The sequence below is a fragment of the Pinus tabuliformis genome, chromosome J, assembly GCF_031772625.1.
Source record: "Pinus tabuliformis cultivar Carrire ecotype Pingquan chromosome J, CPIR1, whole genome shotgun sequence".
NCBI classification, from domain to species: domain Eukaryota; kingdom Viridiplantae; phylum Streptophyta; class Pinopsida; order Pinales; family Pinaceae; genus Pinus; species Pinus tabuliformis.
The window spans coordinates 282464270-282472318 of record NC_142295.1 but is presented as its reverse complement, the minus strand read 5'-3'; positions in this window follow the sequence as shown (position 1 = coordinate 282472318).

Sequence of the window (8049 nt, the reverse complement as noted above, 5' to 3'; positions counted from 1 at the left end):
TATGATCGAAGACGATGTATATTTTGACACACTCCTATCTATATATATCATTATTACCGGCTTATCTTGTTAAACATGTATGATGAAATGTTTTTAAATTTACATTTATGATTATCGCAAATGTCTGTCTAACATTCGAGAAGCAATTGCATCTGCTAATGTATTTAATGACCTTGGAATATGCTGATATTCAATGTAATCAAATTCACGTTCCAAGAGGCTCACTCTCAAAAATAACCTTAATAACACTGGATTTCTAATGGCATATACTCTATTAAGCTTTAATACAACGAGTTCAGAATCTAACCTAACTATCAAACTCTGAATCCCAAATGAAATAGATTCAGATAATAACTCAATCACTGCACTGTATTCTGCAATGTTGTTTGTTGTTTGACCGAGGCTCACCCCATGCATAGAAACTAACTCGTCAGAGGGCAAATAGATAACCCAAGCTGCGGAAGAGATATTCTGTGTACTACGACAAGCACCATCAGCGAATCCAATGTACGTTTGGAGAGGCGTTGACATCTGCAATATCAAAAGTAAAACCAAGATAAGCTAGAATAACAACGAAAAACACACTCTCTAAGCTAAGCACACTGTCTATACTAACAAACACACCAGCTAGAAAGAAAAATCTAACCTAACTAAATCTCCATACCTATCATTTAAGCATAATACCTCTTTAGGTAAAGTCCATTTCTAGGCTTACCCAAAGAGTCCCCATCAAAATCTACCAGCTCATAGGCCCCTTTCGCTAGCTTTCGCTTAACAATGTAGGGCCCATGCCACATGGGAACGAATTTTCCAGCACCTAATTTATCGTTAGCTTGATCATATAATAGCACTAGGTCTCCTTCCGAAAAATTACGAGGGGTCACGTTGCGATCATACTGAGCTTTCATTCTTTTTGCGTGAGTCTCGATTGCCAATGCAGCGTCACGTCGAGTCTCATCTAATTTAGCTAAGTATAATAGATGCTTCTCCTCTTCGGAAGTAGCTGGAAGTAATTCGATAGCCATTTGAAGTGATGGGATTTCGCATTCAATGGGCAACACTGCTTCCAAACCATAAACTAGTTGGAAAGGAGTGAACCCTGTTGATGTTTTCACTGAGGTTCGGTACGCCCAAAGTGCTGAAAATAACATGTTGTGCCAATTCGACCGATGAATACCAATGATTTGTCGGATCATGATAACTAGAACTTTGTTGATGGACTCAACCAAACCGTTTGCTTGGGGATAATAAGGAGTAGAACTATCATGACGCAAACCAATCTGGCTTGTAAGTTCTGTCATCATAATGTTTCGAAAATGGCGCCCATGGTCAGTGATTATCGCTTGTGGGACACCAAACCTAGCAATAATATGATTGAATACGAAAATCCCTGCTGTCTTGCCGTCTGCCTCGAATGTAGGCATCGCCTCGGCCCACTTAGTAAAATAATCAACTGCAAGGATGATATACGCATGCCCCCCGGCCGAGTGAGGGTTACATGTAATAAAGTCGATACCCCATTTAGCAAAAGGACCAACGGCAATTATAGGGTGGAGAGGAGCAGGTGGTGCGCGCATCTTGCGATCAAACACTTGACAGTTGTGGCATTTTCGGACCGCAATGATACAATCTTTAAACATGGATGGCCAGAAGTAGCCAGCATGCAACACCTTCTGAGCTGTGGCATACCCAGACATATGACCGCCACACGCGCCGGAATGACAGTCATTCATAACCCTTTCTGCCTCTTCATGAGTTAAACAACGGCGAAAAACCAAATCTGCCCCACGACGATAAAGAGTATCTCCAATAATTTTGTACTGTTGGGACTGGAATCGAATTTTTCGGCGTTCCGACTTTGAAGCTTCGGGCCGAAAGGATTGGGTTTGGAGATAGACAATTATATCCCCATACCACGGATCTAAAGTGCTGATGAGAAACAAAGATTCGTGCGCAATGGGTTCCTTTGCCACAGTTTCCGTGTCAGCACGCGGGAAGTCACACATCAATTCCGCAAAAACTAAAGATTTCTTAGACTTAGATTTTTCAAACTCTAAGTTGAACTCTTGCAAGATAACGATCCATTTAGAGTACTTGCCCCCTAGCAATTGTTTAGTCAAAATGTAGATCATAGGGTTGCAATCCGAAATGACTGTAGTTTTACGGAGAAGAATGTAATGACGAAAACGCTGGACAGCTTGAACAGCTGCCAGGGCCAATTTTTCCACATGCGAATATTTTAGCTCAGTGGGATTTAACGTCCTACTAAGATAATATATCACATGTTCCGTTCCGACTTCGTCTTCCTGAACTAACACCATTCCAATGGTGGAATGAGCGGCGGCGAGGTACAAAAAGTAATCCTGGTTGTAGTTGGGAGGATGCAGCAACGGTGCATGGGTCACGCGTGCTTTAGCGCATCAAAATATTGCTGAGCTATCTCATCCCAAGAGAATTGAGCGTTCTGTTTCAACAACCGCGTAAAACCTTTTGTGACCTCGGCGTAGTTAGGAATGAATCGGCGTAAAAAGTTTGCTTTCCCTTGCAAACTTTGGAGTTGGCGCAGACTCGAAGGAGGAGGCAATTTGATGATAGCTTCGACCTTCGAGGGATCGACTCGAATGTGGGCTTTTGAAACTACAAATCCCAGCAATCGTCCCACTTTGATGCAGAAGACACATTTGTGTGGGTTCAACCGTATACGATAATGCCTACACCTCATAAAAATTGCTCGTAAATGGACAAGGTGATCGGCTCGACGTAAGGAGTGAGCGGGCAAATCATCGAGATACGGTTGCACAATGTGTTTGATGTCATGAAATGCATAAGACATTGCCCTTTGGAAAGTGGCTCTGGCATTCTTAAGGCCAAAAGGTAATTTGCAATAAGCAAATGTCCCCCATGGACAAATGAAAGCCGTTTTTGGTTGATCGGCAGGTAGAATATTGATTTGGTTGTAACCGGAAAAACCGTCCATAAAGGAAAATATTTCACTGCCAGCACAATCATCAATTATTTGATCGATATAGGGCGTGGGATAGTTGTCCTTGGGACAAGCACGATTGATATCCCTATAGTCGATACATATTCTTATTGTTCCCTGCTTTTTGTTAACCGGAACAATATTCGATACCCAATCCGTTAACGGGATCGGATAAATGAAACCTGCTTTCAACAACTTCTCAACTTCTGCTTTAATCGCAGCCGCTTTCCGAGGGTGTATCTGACGCAGACGTTGCCGAACGGGTTTAGCGTCCGGGTAAGTCTTGATCTCATGAACAACAATGGAGGGATCAATTCCTAGCATTTCCTCATAGGACCAGGCAAACACGTCGAGGAATTCTTGAAATAGGGCCTTGTATATTTGAATTTCGTCATCTGTACATGAGGCGCCTATATGAATGTTCTCAACAATTCCAGTTTTGACTGAAATGTTAATGGCAATAGTTTGGGAAATGTTTCCCAAATTCAACTCTGAATCAGGATGTTTCATGGGATTCTGAGTGTCCTTGACATATTCAGCCGTAAAGATTGATGAAAAATCATTTTCAAAGCCATCAGCCTCAGGTAAAAACGAAGATCTATGATGGAGATCTTCCCATGGTAGATCGTCTACACTTAGGATTTCGCGAAGTTGCTCGTCAGATGACACGACTTCGGGAAATGTTATCCGTTCTGAGGTTGATGTGAAAAGTGATTCCTCACGGACCACATTCATTTGGTCAATTTGGGTTGAACGCGGGTCGGTAAAAGACTGCACAGCTTCATAAGAAATTTCATATGGACTCAAAGGCATAGCATCACCGAATGAGTCTATCTCAGATTCAGATGGGACAATCCAAGGATCATCGTAAATAATAGTATCTGACGTAATCATATGAATGAATACGAATGAAGGGTCTGCGTTGATTGGAGGAAAAGGAAAAGTTCCCAGTAAACCGGAATCTTTAACTAATCCTACGCCAACATCCTTATAAGGGATAGTCATTTTACCAACATGCTGGATACTCTCTGAAGAGGCTGGGTCGGATGAAAAGAAAGCCAGCTAGTCTATTGTCACGATCTTGCCATTATGTGGAAACTTTATAACTCTGAAGACCGATGAGACGACCGTTGTCATAGCGTAAGACCAACTTCGACCCAAGAGAAGGTTGTAGTCTAGAGGGGCATCAACCACCTCCACATCCAGACTAACGGTTTTTCCTTCAACCCCTATAGGCAAATCCTGTAAAATGCCAAACGGATGGAACCCACGGCCATCGAAGGCCTTAAGAATTGTCGGGGATTGGTTCAGTGAAGGAGAACCAAGCGATCTCCAACACTGAATCGACATAATACACGTGGAAGCTCCCTCATCAATTACAGTCCGATGAATAGGCCTGTTTTTGACTATCACTGGAATCTGGAAAGCCATCTGATGAGGGAGACGCGGTGTACTATTTTCTAGATCAAAGATTATCAGGTTCGGGTCCTGAACATCAACAGCTCCTATAGCCGACAAAAGTAATTTTTGTTGTGCGGGGCATGATTGCAGCACTTCTAAAGCCGACATTGCTGAGGGTGAAACAGCTAAATCCTCAACAATGTTGTAATTCTGGGCCGCTCTCGCATGTGGATTGAAAGCAGACCTTCGAAGTACACCCTTGGCGGGCGATTTTATTACTAAGTCAGGGTTAGGTTTCTCGATCTGTAGTGGATCGGAACTGGGAGCTGAGGTTGATGGATTTGAATGAGAAGATTCTGCTTCTTTCGATCCATCAACAGGACTTTTACTACCATAATCGTGAGATCGAGTCGCAATCCTTACATGAGACATCATCAATATGGGTTCTTCAGTGGCACTCGAGGAAGAACCTATCATCTTACTCTCCTGCTTTGGAAATGGATCTTTCAAAACAGCAGGAGTTGGGGAACCCTTGACGATTTTCACAACCTCGGCCCGATGAGGGCAATCTCTTGTAAAATGATCCTCTTCACAAATTAGACAAGGATATCGAGGTTTGCGCTTTTCGTCATTGGTTTCCGACTTTTCTGTTTTCTCCTTTGGAGTCTTGTCTGCTTTACCCTTCTTCTTCCCACCATTTTTTGATTTAGCCGTAGATGACTCTACAGCGTGAATATCGGCGGAAATTTCAGGAGAAGATTCTCCTGTCGGGGAATCTGGTAAGGTTATAATGGGCGAAGAATTCTTTGAAGATTTCTTCTTGCTTTTAGTATTTACCGTACCAATCATGCCATCAGCAGCATGAGATCCCGAAGGAGCAGCAGTGATTTGATTTGACTTCGGAAGATCTGGGATCTTTTCATGTAACGTACCTGACTGAGTGTAAACTAAGTCAAGGTACTGCGCTTGAGCAATTACTTGCTCTTCAGTAACTACTCCGGCCTTAGCTACATCTTCAGTAATCTTCGGTAATAATGATTTAACAAACCATTCAGCTAAGATTTGGTCCGGAATAAAAACTTTCACTAATCGTCGTCGACGTCTCCATTCATGGATATGATCGGAAATATAAGTGGACGTCGACTGTTTTAGTGAAGTTAGTAGTTTCGTGCCATTATCATATCTGATCGGCAACTGAAAATGAGTTAGGAACGAGGTAGCTAACTGACTAAAATTGTAAAAAGAGGCCCGTGGTAACTCAATGTACCACTTGGCCGCGAGACCAATGAGCGTACGCTGGAAAAGACGTAAGCGGATCGAATCATCCGAGATGGAATTTGAAGCACACCAGAGGTGGTAAGTCATCACATGATTGGACGGATCCTCTCCAGACTTACCTTCGAACTTGGGTATATCACTGGGCAACTTATTTGGCATTGGCGGCCAGAACGGAAGATATTGTATTGGATCGTTCGTTAGGCGCGACAAGTCTGGTAAATCCAAAGTTGCGATAAACGGTAACTGCCGATTAGGATCCCTAAAACTCTGGGTCACAAGACCAGTCCCAGGAGGAGGATATCCAGGATAACTTGGAATAGGAATCGCATTCGGGATATTATATCCTCCTGGAAAACCAGCATTAACCGGACCGTACTGGGGTTGCTGAGGTTGTTGATAAGTGTACCCAGGATACAGTTGATACTGGTAAACCGGCTGTTGGACAACAGGCCCGTATTGGTACTATCCCTGGTACGGTTGATAAGTGAATTGTGGTTGACTAGTGACAACCGTACTTAAACCAGGCTATCCTACAGGCATCTGAACCGTAGTTTGAATCGTAGATACAGACAATGGTAAAGATATCTGAGGAGTAGTTGCAGAGACAGTAGAAACCGGAGCTGTCAATACTCCAGAAGCAAGTGTGGTGGAAGGAGCAGATGTTCCGGTAGTTGCCGCAGCCGTTTGAGATGGAGTACTAGGTGCAATTGGCGGCTGAGTAACTACCGAAGTTACAGAAGTTTGAACATTAGACTGGACCGGTTGTTGGGATGGACCAGCAACTAAAGGTTGTCGAGCGTTTTCAATCTGTATGATGGATATGTATTGTTTTATGAGTTTATCAGGTGCTATTTAATCTTTTGGCTTGTTAGTGAATGCAGGTTTCGAAGAGAAGGAGGAGCTCATCCGGATCGGCGAGGCTGGACTACTACAAAGCATTGGACTAAAGGTATGTTAAAGATCCCCTGATTACTTGTATTTGCAATGCATGTTTAGAGAAAAGTAGGATTTATTTGTTTTGTTTGTCACTACAAAGCTCTTGCTTCTAGGGAGGTCGGTTGTGTTCGCACTGTCGACTCTTTCCGCCTGACACCATCTAAAAGCAGCCCCTTATAATGTAGAGGGAAACAATTTCAGTTTCTAGGGATCAGTGGTATAGTCATATCCTCTACACAGCACATCAAATTCAATAAGAATACATCCATATCTTCTGATGTAAGGCCATGGAATGTAGGGATATGCTAGAGAGGAATTGCTTTCATAGGTGCATTAGCTGTAGTATCCACAATGGGGTATTACAGTGTAGAGGTTTGGGTGTTTGGCTGGTTCTGAGCCATTTGGTCAAGTATATGCCAATAACCTTCTGGGATATCTAGGAGGGTATTACTAGGCTGTTGAGGGGGAATGGCTTTAACAGGAATGGCCTTAACAGCACTTCCTTTATCTGGGATGATGAGAGTGCCTAATGTCTGGGGGGATTCTGGTTCTTGAGTTTCTTCAACTTCATTATAAATGATGTTTGCAGCACTTCCCTTATCTAGGCTACTTAATAGTTGAATTATCCCAAGAGGAGATCTTGGTTCTTCAGTTTCTCCTGTTTCTTCTCTCCCTTCACAGAGGTTGCTAAGGTTCCCTTCTTACAATGATTTTGGGCTAGAATTCTCAATTTCTTGAAAATATTGCTCTTCAGTTTGACTATGCACCTCAGCAAAGGCTACAAATGGTGATCCTGTGGCCTGAAGGGAACTGGTAGGTTGTCTAGAAGCAAACTTTCTAGGTCCTACTGAAGGCTGAGATTATGCTTTCTTAAGGATTTCGTCTATAAAGGTTGATCGACCAAGGGTCACTGGTCCCTTAGCTTTGTGAGACTTGGGTAGGGGTTTAGGATTCTTTTTAGGCTTTTTCTGCTTAGTCATGCACACAAATCAAATGCTAATTTCTACCCAAAGAACAGCAACAAATCTATAGGAAAGCGGGCAGGGGAGTAGGGCTATTACATGCTCCGTACGCAGGTTCTTACCTTCTGTTTTTAAAACCCATTTCTCTCCTAGCAGGTTCTTACATCACTCTGGAAAAGAAACAAATGGCTACACTCTTCCCCGGCAACGGCGCCAAAATGTCGAGCAGTAAAAAGGGTCTTTTTCACCTCTATTTACCCTACATTAACTTATCAATCCAGGAACGATTTGTTATCTCAAAGAGTGTACTCAGTTTGAGGCAGTCATTTGTCCGAGTAATGCTAGTAGTATAGTGCTCTAAGTATAAGAGTAAACAAATGCTTGAAATAAGATCTACTTACAGAAAAAAAAAACCTTAAAACTCAAATCATGCACTCAGAAAACTATTGAAATTTATCAGTCAAGGGTACGGTAATGGTAACTCATCCC